This window comes from Crassostrea angulata, chromosome 8 (assembly GCF_025612915.1).
Source record: "Crassostrea angulata isolate pt1a10 chromosome 8, ASM2561291v2, whole genome shotgun sequence".
Classification (NCBI taxonomy): domain Eukaryota; kingdom Metazoa; phylum Mollusca; class Bivalvia; order Ostreida; family Ostreidae; genus Magallana; species Magallana angulata.
In genome coordinates this window covers 22,153,425-22,168,760 of record NC_069118.1, presented here as the reverse complement: position 1 = coordinate 22,168,760, position 15,336 = coordinate 22,153,425, and the positions used below count along the sequence as shown (strand labels likewise).

Sequence of the window (15,336 nt, the reverse complement as noted above, 5' to 3'; positions counted from 1 at the left end):
ATAGATTGTGTCGCTGTGCATTAATAGTGAAAACATTTATTTATTATTTTCACTTAAACAATATAATGCTGTCTTTGATGATTTACGCGGGAATGAAGGAAGCGACATTGGAGAAAAAATACATAACCCGCGTGGTTATATTTACATCTTTCTTTTAAGGTGGTATGGAACACCTCCATATTGCGACGTGCTTCCTATCGAAATAAACAAAAAATTCAATTTAATTCTATATAATTTTTCTTTCACAAGTATGTACCTAACAGCTTAGCGCAATCAATTAAAGCGTCGGTTGCGAATCTGTACGTCATGAGTTCGTATCCTTCGAGGCTTTTACAATTTTTACCTTTCCAAAAAAATAAACGTATTGGCAAATATTGTACAATTTAAAAATTCTAAACCGATGAAAGCATTTTGATTATAATGTACTTTTATTCACATTAATATCGCCAGGTGCCAATTACCACCTTAACTTAAACAATAAAATGCTTACTTTGGTGATTCATGCGGGTATGAGTTTGCGATATTGCAAAGATGCGACCGCAAAGCTCGAGTATACAAGAAAGAGTGAAAGTCGAAGGCAGAGGAGCGATCCTCCTTCCTTTGGATTCATGTTGTGTTTTTTTTTTAAATCTTATTCTTATTTTGAACTTAGTGTCTTATAAAAGAATTATTAAAGAACATAATGCGGCTTAAATGTTATGCTGTATAATAACATAACAAAAATCATAGTTTTCTTACAATGTTTTTTCATACACGAATTTCTTTGCAAAGAATGAATCCTCTAAACACTGCGATCTTTTCCCTTTTTTAAACGCCAATATTTTTTATGTTTTTTTTTTTTTTTTTTTTTTTTTGGGGGGGGGGGGGGGTCCGAAATAGCAAGGTCGTGCTTCGGCTTACGCATGGAAAGAAATATAAACATTTAGTGAAATTCTAAATGTTTTGTGTAAATTGATAAATGTTTAAATGTCAAGATAAATGCATCAAAATAATGTTCCTTAGTTATAAAAGTATCGAATAAGGATTAATACGATGCTGACATAGCATAGTTAATAAAGTAGCGCGAGACGTTATGTATGCGCAGATAGTTTGCCGGATGCCCCTGCGAATGTGTTCGGAATGTTTTCTTTATCGTTGCTAAGGAAGTAATAAATCCAGAGGTGCTCGAATTAAAGTTCACGAGACTTCACCGATATTTGTTCAGTTCCTGTGAAATTTCGAGCGGAAGTATAAGTGTTCGGATAATATTCTCAAAATACGTAAGTACTGGTCGTTTTTCATATCATATCCTACTTTGATTTATGGTAAAACGGGAAAAGCTTTCAAGATGTATGTCTTATTTTACCATCTAGCAGTTATTTATATTAAACGATAATATTCAGAACAGAGTTATCGTTCGTGTTCAAACACGTGTAGAGTGGTTGAAAATATAAACATTGGGTTGCTTAATAAAATCATAGCCATGTTTGATGCTTGTGGTGTGCAATACCATGTTTTAAAAAAAATAATGGGTGTCTATTTTGCATTAAAACTTAGTATATCAAGCCATTTTCAAGGAACATTCTGCATAAAATGGTATAGTCTGTTTCACTATTGATGTTATTACTAGGTCAGGCGCGGATCGAAAATTAATCCTCAGGAGGGATCTTTTTTAAGCATGTTAGTTGTTGCAACAGCAGACAAAAACTAATTTTTGTATAGTCACATTTATTTTTAAAACACATTTTATTCACCAATCAATGAAGATAAAGTTTAAAATCAATAAACCTCTAGATTTTAGATTTGACTACTAGAACCTAGATACTGTGAAATAGACTTTATACACGAGGTACGATTTTTACTCCGAAACTGAAAGGGTCAAATTAAACCACGTGGTATAAAATTTGAATGACAATAACATTCGCAGGGGTGTTTAAGTGATACCAAAGAAAGCAATTTGAAACCCACCTCACCTTTTTTAAGCTTGAGACCGACAGAGTATAATAGAAATTTAGATTTTGTTTTTACTGCTTGACTTACGAGATGTCTTTGAAATTATTTAACGGCAAATAATTCGTTGGATTAAAATGTACGCTTAAAATGCAAATCGAATATGTAAACAGAACGCCTGACAATGGATACAATATTTTCCATAATTTACAGAACCCTTTTTTCTTAAGAGATAATTAGATCTTATTATATTTCCGTGAATTTCTAGAATTTATTTTATTAAGCATATAATTTTGAAAAATCTGAGTGTTCCGACAAATATGCGGCTAAATTGAACTACGCTCTTTGTATAGGGAATAAATCGTTTTAAAAAATTGTAATTGAATATCAGTATTATCACTTCTAAAAAAATCAGTGTAGGTACAGTCCAGAAAACTAACGGGCATAATTTGACTCTGAAGTACATTGCATGTCTCTGAATTTCTGTGTACCACAGTACTGATGCAGCATGCGTACTTATGCAACATGCGCACAGCTGCTCACTAAGCGTGCTCCAGACTTGAACTGGCAGTACCAATATTTGATAGGGTCCTCCTTGTCCAATGCATCAAACTGCACCCACAAAAAGGATTTTGACGAGACATGACGTGATTTGATTTTCGATCACGATGTGGAATAGGTATGCTAAAAGCGTGAATGTGAATAGAGTTGAATCACGTGCACGTGAATGTTATTCATGAGGGCAAAACGGGTTGAAATTCGTAAACAAGGCACCTAATAGAGACACGCACACAAGATTTTGCACTTTTTAAATAAAAAACAAATGAACGCACGGCTGTTTCAATTTATTCCATGGATGTGAATAATTAATGTAACTGTTTTCATTAACCATATTTACGAAAACTTGAAACATTAAACATTAAACACGTTATTACACTGCATGGAAGTAAGAATTTAAAAACCTCAATGTGTAGAAAATCTTTAATTTCTTTTGCAAATTACGGGGGGGGGGGGGGGGGGGGGTTGTTGTTGACGTTTAGAAGATTTTTCTTATTGTAAATGTAATTTCATTACGCAAAGCTGAATCAAACCATGGCTTATCTTTTGGTCCTATAGTTTACTTATTTTTCCGGAATAGTTTTTCTATTGTGTGCTGGAAAAGTACATGTACAACATGTACATGCATTTTAAGTACCGGTTTGATCGACAGCGTCGATTTAATTCGTTTGACATAAACATGCGTAACTTTATGATCACTCATGGAGTCATGGGTGGAACTCAAATTGATACACAAATTGTCAAATGGGGACTTTAATATACTCACAGTCAAATAAGGCCAATTTGATACACACGCGGACAAATGAGGACTTCATTGCACATACACACACAGGCAAAAAGAATTTTGCCTAAAAAATTGTTATTTGTTCTTTACCCAGCCGAGCTGTGACCATGCACATTAAAATGTGGTTATTATATTTAATACTGTTACAATTTTTAATCCACTGAAGAGCCTAGAGGTTTGCAATTGAATTTATAGAAGTAAATCTAAATAGAAATTTAAAAATTGCATTTTGTGATTAAACCAATGGGCATCTGCACTATCTTGTAAACCCAAGTACTTTTTTCATAATACATGTACATGTATGTAAATATATATATTTTCATAAAAGATTTCCTTTAACTTAGATTAAAACGTGGGGCAAAACTTACGAGACTAGAGTCTGTAATAGGTCGTCATCTGCCTATAAACAATACAAATTATATTACGTAATCTCTAAATTTCTTGTAATTTACGCATTGATATATAGTTGATCGCATGACAGTTTCATGTTAAATTAGCGATACTTTGAGCAAGCTCACAAATGATAACCCCCGCTAGGAATTTTTTTTTTTGCTGTTTTACATAGAAATATAAAAGGCCGCGCTTAACAAAAGAACTTAAAAAATATGACCAAAATTAAAAATGCACATAATGCAAAATTTATTTAGACTTTTAAGTTATGCCAGAAAAAAATACACTGTACCTAAAATATTGAAACTGTTTGACAGGAGTGTTAACGTAACAATTCCATTTGTTGAGATTCATTTTGTGAGACTTAACAGATTTACGACTTAGTCGCTAGTTCTGTAGTAAAACGCACCCCTGAGGTATAGTAACAAAAGCAGGACATTTTAGGCAATCATCAATCATATAATGTTATGGAATAGTAACGGCAGTTTCAATATGGGAAGGAACTCGGTAAATATGATTTACCAAAGTTGCGGGGTATTAAAAGCCTAATGTATTAATGATGAATTTACTCGTCTTGATCAAAAAGTTTTAATTAATGGATACACCATTTTCCTTCCAGTAACCTTGAACCACAAATGACAAAAGCTCAAGGTCATGACACATTTTCAGGTCACAGGCAATCCATGTGTCAAGTTTCAGCTTCTAATCATTATCCATTACAAAATATATGGCCTAGACATGAAGTATGCAATTTTTTGGAGTGACCTTCAACTTGCACAAACGACCTTGGGTCAAGATCATGACACACCCTCAGGTCATATGCAATCTTTTTATGGAGTAGGGACTTCCCTTGTTTTTCCATAAGAAAGATAAAGACCAGACACAAATTATACAATTTTCTTTCCAGTGATCTTGTACTTGCACAAATGACCTTTGGTCAAGATCACAACACACCCTCAGGTTGTAAGCAACCTTTGTGTGAAGTGGGGAATTGTAATGTTCCTCCATTAGAAAGATATGGACCTAAATGATTGCACAGACAGACGGACAGACAAGGCGATTCCTATATCCCCAAAACTTTATTATACCTAAAAATTATTATAAATAAATGCATTTCTTTACTAGTTTTAAAAAGAATGACCTAAAAAGAAATCAAAACGAAAATCACTCTAAATGGCAAAATACATCTTTAATTACATTTCTTTTATCAACAAGAGCTAATTGAACACTAAGCATAGCAAATTCATTCTTAATATAAAATAGATAACATTGACTGAATTCATTTACCGTAATTAACAATAGCTTAGCCAACTATGCTCTTGCTGTAGATCTTTATCATTCCAAATTCACCTTCATTTTAACTTCATGTACATGCAAAACAGAGCATAAAATGGTTAAATCCTTAAGGATATTGTACATATATGTAGTAAATATTTCATATGGAAAGATCATTAAATACATGTATTATATAACAGCTAAGATCTGGCATTATTTTCATCAATTTTTTAGCATTCATGTCACTAGGCAGTCCAACATGATATACATGACACCAAGTCTGTCACTATAAAAAGGCTTTTATCAGGTTTATGTGTATCATGAAGGCTAACAGGAGCTTACAGCTTTATTTTACTTGTCATAAAAATTTCTTCATAAGACAACCACTATTACAATGAATATTCAAAATCATTATAAAGATACTAAAAATTACTTTTAAAGCAAAAGCAAAAGCTCCTCTGTCTCTCTCTCTAGAAAACTAACAAGTAAATCAATGCACATACACTACATTTCTGATCTGTCTCTAGTTCTGAATATTATAAAATTTCTTTTCATTATAGAAACAAGTCAATTTACACTAAACACTTCATACATTTCATTTTTGAATCCTACTGTTTAAGTAGCTTCAAGTTTGTATTTCTAACAAAGTCTTTGACTTGTTTCCAGGTTCCATTTTTCAAACTCTCTTCTTTTTGAAGAGCCAGGTCACAGTCATGTTTTTTTGGCAGGGTCTTTAGATTTAAAAACTGGCCCATTTGCCTCTTAACTGCTGCTTTCTCAGCTGCTGTCCATTAGGTTTTCTTTCTCCACTTATTCTTTTAAAACCTGAAAGTAACACAACAAGTTCAACTGCCTTAATCAAATAACATATTGACATAAAATCCAGCTTCAAAAATACATAAACATGCATTACTCTCTGCATTGCTATTTTGTATGGCAGAAGCTTATACTTTAGTTTTTTGTTTACTTTCAGTTTTAATTCAGACAAATACCTCTTTGCTTTTTAAGTTCTTTGCTTGGGGGATCTTCTTTATCTCCAGTTCCAAACACCATTTCTAGACAATCTTAAAACAAAATCATAAGAAACAGTAGCTGGTGATGTCTGGGGTCACTTTGGTGACTGCAGACCAGGATCCATTATTAGGGTCCCTCATTTCAATATAGTAAGCTGTTAGAGGAGATCTGCCATCATTCTTGCTGGGTTTCCAGGCTAACACCAAAGTGGTTTTCTGAATGCCTGAGAGTATGACTGGACCAACTGGTGGCGATGGTTTTTCTGAAAATGCACATAAAATACACTTTTTATATGCATTTGAAAAGAAATCTCAACAACAGAAAAAAATCAAAATACTCAAAATACATGATGTGTATTGAAAACGTTTTCATGAAATGGCATTGTTACAGACAAAATAAACCCAGTGCTTTTGATGGCAGACCTAATCAAAGATCATGTAAATACAAACATTTGGTTAGCCTTATTCATACACCAAGCTTTGTAAATACAGTGTATGAAGTGCTTAAACAATGAGTTTTAGCTCAAGTTTACCTGGAGGTCTCTTTGGAACAACAGACGTGTCCAGTTCACAGGTTTCTCCTTGTCCGTTCTGGTTCAGGGCAGTTATAGAAAAGAAATACTCTTGGTCTTCATCAAGTTTGGGGACCTTGTAAGACGTCTCAATGGCCTTTAGAGTGGCCACCTCCTCCCAGTCACCATCAGAGCCTCTCTTCTGCTTCACCACATACCCTGTCACCTTGGAGCCTCCATCTGAAGACAGTGATTTCCAATCCAGTGTCACAAAATCGGGACCAAGTTTAGACACTTTGACTTTGACTTGAAGATAGAACATCTAAAGAGAAACAAAGATATTTAACCAGTAATCATACATTATCTTACACACTTAAGCATACATTTCAACATATGTAGGCTCTTACCTATCTTCCTCTTAAGTCTCACAGGTTCGTTGGTCTCTAGTGGTGAGACTTGTCCCTCCTCATTAACAGCAGACACCCTGAACAGATAGTCAATGAGGTCTTTGGGAGAGTATTTGGTGGTGTTGTCATCCATCTTGGCCACTTTGCTCCATCTTGCTCTGGTGCTAGGTCTGGACTCAATAACATAGCCTGTGACTGGAGAACCGTTATCTTTTGTTGTTGGCTTCCATTCAAGTCAGCAGATGAAGCAGTGAGATTGGACACACTGAATGGTCCCTTAGGGGCAGATGGTTTGTCTAAAACAACAAGAAATCTGTGAGTCAATACTCACTAGTTATACCCCACCCTGATGTGAATATACAAAATAAACACAGTCATAATGTAACAGAAAGTGGACATTAGATGTGCTCAAAAATGAATCCCATTAAATGGAATGCCTACCACTAAACAAAGAGTACATGTGTTAAAATCTCTCGCATCTGCGATGAGCAATTTCTGAGAAAACTGTAATGAAAATTTATTTTAAATTCAAGTCTAAGAATACATTTGTCATTTCATAGGAAAGTGACATCTAATTTGTACAAAAACGACTCCCACCATATGTCATATGCCTATACAATGAGTGTGTTAAAATCTCAAGCAACTGTATAAATAATAGTTGCCAATTTAAGAAGAATGTGACAGACATTTGTTACCAACATACAGAAAGATGAACAAACAGACCCAGATGGATAAAACAGTATATCCCCCTCTCGTTTGAATTAGGGGCATCTCACTGGTTAGTAAATAAATTTAAAAGTAAAACAATACGAAAAAACCAATAATTCTGCAAAAAATGCAGATGTTCCTAGAATATAAAAACATAGGTAATCACAGATTACAAAGCTCACCGAGACGAGCCATCACCCTTATGAGACATCACCTTTATGAGACCACCTTTATCATATTATATGAAAATCATACTTTATGATCTTGGATATTCATGGATTAAGAAATAAAGTACGAGTTTTCGTGAATGTTGCAGAATAACCTCCGAGGTCGAGAAATGTTGTTTTGAAATATAAAAGCCGAGGAGGTTATCCTGCAACATTCACGAAAACAAGAACTTTATTTCTATTCTACTAACAGCCCAGTATTTCTACAGATCGTTTCTCCTATAGAGAGATGATCTAGGTCATTTTGACGGCTGTTCTGTGTAACCCCAACGGTTTTGTTAGTAATGTTTACATGTGTATCGATCAAAGGAATCACATGCAGACGACAGACTTTTTTCTTAGGATTTTAATACTCTTCACTTATTAATAAAAATCTTTGAATCACATTCCTAATATTTTAAGGGCAATTTAATACGATTATTACTACTACACGTTATATATTTTATGTAAAAACACACAGTGAAAATGTGCCAGGGAGGTCCTAGGAACAGCCGCATTGATCTCTTAAAAATAAAGATTTGAGGCAATACACATTGTTTTGACTGGAACTAACACGTGAAATTGACATGGTTTTAAAATTTTTATGGTTTGAAGTTGTACTTCCATGATCAGTGCGAGACAAATAGGTATTTCTGATCTGATAATTTACTGATGACGTTCGTGGTATATTGAAGAATAATGTCCGCCGCATCTCTTTGATCTCGGCAATAACTGTAGTAGAATGTATCATAATATACAATACTATACAGAACAATATCATGATACAATATCATATCATAAAATATCAAAAAAAATGATACAATATTATATTGTATCATATAACTTTTTACAATATAACATATAATATTTTGTATCATATTAAACAATAGTGTTTCATATCATACAATACTTAATCATAGGAATCATGTTATATCATTTAATAACAACCTCATCTTTCTATCAAGCAGGTTTAATTGAGGTAGGAGATTTCTTTAACATCGTTGATAATGGAGATCAGGCTCTGCATCTGAAGCAACCTCTGCGTTTCATTTATAATATAGTAAAATCAACTATGCAAGCTATCATCTATTACACATGTGACCTGTTCCAAAAAACTACACCTCATCCAGCATCCGAAACCTATGGCTCAGATTCAGCATTCAAGCCTGTCAGGTGCATCAGTATCATAAGACGCATCACCCATGCAAGTTTGGTGAAGTTAGGACCAGTAATAACTAAGATATCATCATCAGAGGGCACCAGCAATTAAAACCTTAACCTCCTCCAGCATCCGCAACCTAAGGCTCAGATTCAGCATGCATGCCTATCATGTGCATCTGTATTATAAGACGCCATTCATTCAAGTTTGGTGAAGTTAGGACCTGTAATAACTAAGATATATTTTTTAGCATCCTTGATAATGGAGATCAAGCTCTGCATCTGAAGCTTCCTCTGCGATTCTTTCATATTACAGTTTAAACAACTATATAAGTTTGAAATAGTACTATTACCTATGTAACATGTGACCTGTTAAAAAAAACTTAACATTATCCAGCATCTGAAACTATGGCTCAGACTCAGCATTCAAGCCTGTCAGGTGCATCAATATCATAAAACGCACCATCCATGGAAGTCTGGTGAAGTTAGGACAAGTAATAACTAAGATATCATCATCAGAGGGCACCTGTTTCAAGAACTTTAACCAGCTTTTAAAACATAACCTCCTCCAGCATCCGAAACCTATGGCTCAGATTCAGCATTCAAGCCATTCAGGTGCATCAGTATCATAAGACGCACCATCCATGCAAGTTTGATGAAGTTATGACTAGGCGTAGCTAAGACATAACATTAGAGGGCACCTGCTCAAAAAACTTTAACCAGCTCCAAAAACCTTAACCTCCTCAAGCATCCGAAACCTATGGCTCAGATTCAGCTTTCAAGCCTGTCAGGTGCATCAGTATCATAAGACGCACCATCCATGCAAGTTTGGTGAAGTAAGGACCAGTAGTAACTAAGAAATTATCTTCAGAGGGCACCTGCAACAAAAACTTTAACCAGCTCTTAAAACCTTAACTTCTCCAGCATCCGAAACCTATAGCTCAGATTCAGCACTCAAGCCTGTCTGGTGCATCAGTATTATAAGACACACCATCCATGCAAGTTTGGTGAAGTTAGGACCAGGAGTAACTTATAAATTGCTATCAAAGGGCACCTGCAACAAAAACTTTAACCTGGTCCAACAACCTTAACCTCCTTCAGCATCTGTAATTTAGGACCCAGATTCAGCATCAGAGTCTTTCAGGTCCATAAGTAGGTCCAGATGCATCATCCATGCAAGTTTGGTGAAGATAGGACAAGTAATAGCTTAGATACAGGACCTGCAACAAAAACTTTAACCAGGTCCGGACGCCGACGGTATAGCATAAGCTCCCCTTGACTTCGTCTCGGTGAGCTAAAAAGGAATGTTGTCAGTAATAAAGACCACTGTAATATTACAATTTAAGCTAGACTTACTAGGTTTTGTTTTCTCCTAAATAAATTGATTTGCATTCAATAATAATACAAAATCTGACTATTTATTTTTAAAGCATATGCCGGCCACCAGCTTCCTTGTGATGGAGGATTTACCTATAAGTTATCAAAATCCAACTTTTAAAAGCAAATTTTCACTGTACCTTAGAATTCCATGGATAAGACTTGAGTCCATAGTCATATAATAGCTCTTCTCCCTCATGTATATATCTCTGTTGTGAATAATAGTAAAATTTGATAGTCAACTAAAGTTATGTAACCAATTACTTTAATCTATTTAAACAAGTACATTTCATTATACACTTGTTGACAGGGTATAACATGTATAAGGACAATAGGGGTGAAATATCATGATACAAATGCATTACAATTCACGACAAAATTAATTTTGATATTCGGTTCATTCTAGATCAATTTCGATTTAATTCAATTCAAAATTAGTGAACATATTTCTGTATAAGACATTCATTATGATTGGTTACTGTTTGTCAAATAATACAATCAAATTTCATGCAACATAATGCCCCTTTAGAATGGACATCAATGTTACTACACGTACTATAATTTACCGATAAAAAAATTGAGTTGATATATTGTTAACATTTTAATTGTTACCACTTTAGACCAGTTTGAAATGATATCAAAATACCATAACATGGAAGACATAGCATCTTCGCTAGCCAAATGTCGGATTCATTATTCTCATCTCCCCCTGGGCAGATTTAGCCAACTTCAACATAACTTGCTTATTAATAATGACTTTTCAGGGCATCCAATCAAATTGTTCATTTTATTCAGCTTATTCACAGTAACGGCGGCGCAAAGTGATACTTGCTTTTATTGCACGAATCCAGAAAAATTAGTTTGAGGAAGATATATACATTTGGCAGTTTTTACCATGTATCTCAAGTTATCTATTACTTCCTGCACCTACAGGATGAGCTGAAGAGAAATTTATTTTCGGTATTTGTTGTGACATATACTTTAAAGTGATGCTGTATTGCTGTTGCCATTATAAACACAACTGTGTTTTTTCAAGAACAATAAATAACTCAGAAGAACCGCTATATGGCATTATATGAATTACACTAAATCTGCCAAGGGGGAGATGAGAATTTTAAACCAGATAGTTAACATTTAAGATATTCTTAAAATGATGAAATTAAATCTTAATAAAACATTATTTTGCTATAAAACAACGAAATTTCAACCCCACAAAAATTTGTGCTTCAACAATATACAGAGCCTGTTTCCATATATGTTTACTCAATATGTTTACCAAGTTGAGAAATACCACAGTTATAAGAAATCTTTTCAGTGAAACTTATATAATGTACATGAAAAAATAATGTTGATAATGTATTGAAAAAATATTTTTTTGTTTTCATTTTCTCCTCCTATGGGACTTAAAACTTTTGGGTTCATAAACTTAAAAATAAAAAAATGTTGGCCTAATCATGATAATTAAATCAGTACCAGTAAGCCTATAGTACACGGTAAACAGGCAAAATTATTTTGTAAATACCTGGTTCCAAAAAGACATAGCACTTCCCCTATTAATTTCATTTTGCAGTTGATCTCTTTCTTGCTCCCATGGTTCACAAGCCTTCCCAATCTCCCATCTTCTTCTGATGCATCAACACTATAAATGATCGAGTTAAATTAATTGCTTCCATTAATAAAAGATTCATACCAAAATATATGTTTATAATACTACAAGAACTCATTTTCTTTAGTAAAAAGTTGGATAGAGCCTTTGTTTAAATCAAAGAAATAAAAATAATATAGGCTTGTGTAAACTATTATAGATTAATTTTTTTAAGACATGTTAAAAATTTAAAAATATATACATCTATCAGAAATGCATGTTAGGCCTTACAGTACTTAAGTACTGTAAGGCCTAACATGCATTTCAGATAGATGACAATGTTTTTATATTTTTTCTTTCTCTGTCACACAAACAAGAAGCAAGTGCATGCAAATAATTCCTGGTTATTATATATAAGCATAGTACTGCACAACACAACACTCTCATTATTATAATATTATGCAGACTGTTGTATACTAGTAGTTGTGATGTTTCTTCATGTATGTGATGAGGAGTAAATTTTAGCGTATTAGTTGTAATTATTATAGTGATTTTAGAATGCGTTATTCAGACAATTCAAGCTGTACGTGTTAGGGTAATTAAGAATGAAGCAAATTAACGTCTAGAGTGGTCAAGTTTTATGAGTTAGCTTTTGATAATTGCAGCCTTGCATGGGTGCTATTGTTTGCAGAATGTCCTGCCATTTTTAATTTCAAGCGTTTTTTCAACGTTGATGTAATAAACAGACTTGTCCAAACGTTTCTCTGACTAAATTTTTAAAAAATTGATGATCTGAAAAAAAAAAACGAAAATTTAACACCCTCACTGAAAAATGGCAAAAAAAAAGTTTTGAGATAGCAGTATTTTTCAGGGTCGGTTGGGAAAGCGGAAACAAACCTATTTTTTCTTTAGGCCCTTTAAGATTTTTATAGAGTTAGAGTGATGTAGAAATGGAACTAGTTTATCAATATATAGATTAACTGAAGCTAATGATCTGAGATAGTCATCAATTGGAGCCAGAGTAGTATAACAGATAGGGGATTTTTATTTAGGATTCAAACAGTGCACAGGAATAAAGTATGTAATTTGACTTCCCTCTGGGATGATGTAAAAAAAAGTTGTAAAATTAAATAGATTCATTAGTCTTTGCGAGATTCAGTGATGGAAAAATATGTTTTAAATTAATTACCATAAGAGAAATGACAGCTATCTCTGTGACAACATTATTTAGTCCATACAAATAAAGGTGTTCACTTTTCTAAAATCTTTGAATGTTGAATTTTCCAACTGCTGGAACCCTTGACTACCACCATAAAACCAGCCAAATATGTTTAGCTATACTTGATTAAGCCATGGCCTGGCATTAAACCAATATCCATATATTTAGGTAAGTAAGAAAACAAAAAAGTATTTCATGAGAATCTAGACACTTACCACAAATCTCTGTAAACAAAATCTGTAGCCAGATGAGAACCCTTCTTCCAAGTTCTCACCTTCCTTCGTTGTTATAACCTTTCCTGTATACACTAACAAAAAGTCGCCTGCATTTCTGCGGCCAGTTGTTCTGACTCCTCTGCCTATAATACATAATATAAGCGTTCAGGAAGCTACATGGAAATTATAAAGAAATTGTTGATTTCAATTTATATGTTATTGTCATATGTACATGTATATACTATTAGATGAATTGCACTGATATCATGTCAAAGAATTTGTACAAAAGAAAATTTTTGTATTTTTGCAGAACAGTATAGCTCCACGTGAAATTCAGGTTGACAGACCGTAGAGCTACAGTTCCACCCATGCAAAAATTGTATATTTATTGCACACAAAAAGTTCCACATGGTTTTGGACTATTTAAACTAATTTAGGAACATCTTCTGTGAAAATTTTTAATACCGAAAATGTTCTTCAACAATGATGAATCCACAGTAGTCACTAGTCAACTGAATTTTTTATTCAATAATACATATACTTCCTTGGAAAATGAAGTTCCTTGGTTTTAAATTTAATGTATATATATTTGTGCAGCTATCAGCGGGCCATATAGCAGAATTTATTGATAATATGGAGTAATACCTGTTGATAACCATGAAGCAAGCAAAAGTAATAGGATTCATGAAATATTTAACTCACAATAGAGGAATAATACCAACTAGATTGGTCTCCAAACAAAATTCAGAAGTTTAATTTAGGGCAATTTAAAAATTTTTCCTTACCTTTGTTCTCAAATAAACTTCTATTAAATCCTGGTGGATCAATATTCTTTTCACTCCATTTCCTTGACTCTTCAATGGGATTAACTCTTTTTCGATCTTTTCTTGACATGGTTTTCAATATGCTAAAGCACGTACATCCATTTTTTTGTTTGTTTACTGTTTTCCACACTGCAAAGATTGAGAGATTATAGTAAATACCGGTAGTTTATAAAACAGTTTTCTCTGTGTATAATCACAAATTTTAAACTGATGATCAAAAAAGTAAACAGAAAAAAACCCTTATCATTCTGTCGAATAACAAGAAACTGTTAGATAACTTTTATAGATGAGTCTAAATAGTAGTTATGGGTGGGGGAACATAATAATGTTTATACCATTTGACTGTCCTTAAAGGCCACACATTTTTACCGGGTGGTAAATCTCAGGTGAGGGCGGGGCTTAATTTCTAGAGGTGTAGAAGCCTCTGGGCTTGCAGTCTACCAGCGGTCGTGAACGCTGCTAATCATTAAACACAAGAAGCGAATTAATACACAGGAAACAAGCATTCTGAGAGTATTGCATAAGCAATACACATCCCCTACCGGTTTGTGGAAATTGTAAAAACAATGCACTGTTATGCAGAATATCGAACCCGAACATTAAAAAATTCTCGAAAATATGTCAACCAGACGCTACAAAAGTGTAATCTTGATCTGTAGTTTGACATTTTGAAGCTGTTCAGCAAATTTCATATTATTCCTCAAGTACATAAAGAAAAAAAGTATGGAAAACTGAAGTGGGACAGACAGACAGACGGACGGACTGTCAGACGCAGAGGAAAGCTATAGTCCCCTCCGGTGAAAACCTGTAGGGGACTAATAAATATTAATAATTAATCAGTCAGAATTGGTCTTAGTTTGAATATGTTGTTGTTCTAATGATATGAAGCAATTTTTCATGGAAATGTTACGCATTGTCCGAAATACACGTGTGTAAAGTACAATTTAAAAATCATTAAATTAAATCTACTCTAAAAATGTAATTCAGTACATTGTGTTTAGCACTTGACATTTTTAGGAAGTCAATTTTAATAAATATAATTGTATAAGAATTCAAACCACTATATTCAGCCTTTTTATGATGACAGTATTATTGGAGTTTGTTTTCCATTCAGTGACGTTTTCCTGCAAAAAGTTCTAGTTGAGTGTATTTCCAGTAAATACAGCTTTAGTAGCT

General features: G+C 33.7%; 1 pseudogene; it reads right to left on the bottom strand.

Annotated features, from left to right (window-relative positions):
• Positions 1 to 4,829: 4,829 nt before the first annotated feature.
• Positions 4,830 to 15,047, bottom strand: LOC128161197 (twitchin-like; annotated as a pseudogene).
• Positions 15,048 to 15,336: the final 289 nt, after the last annotated feature.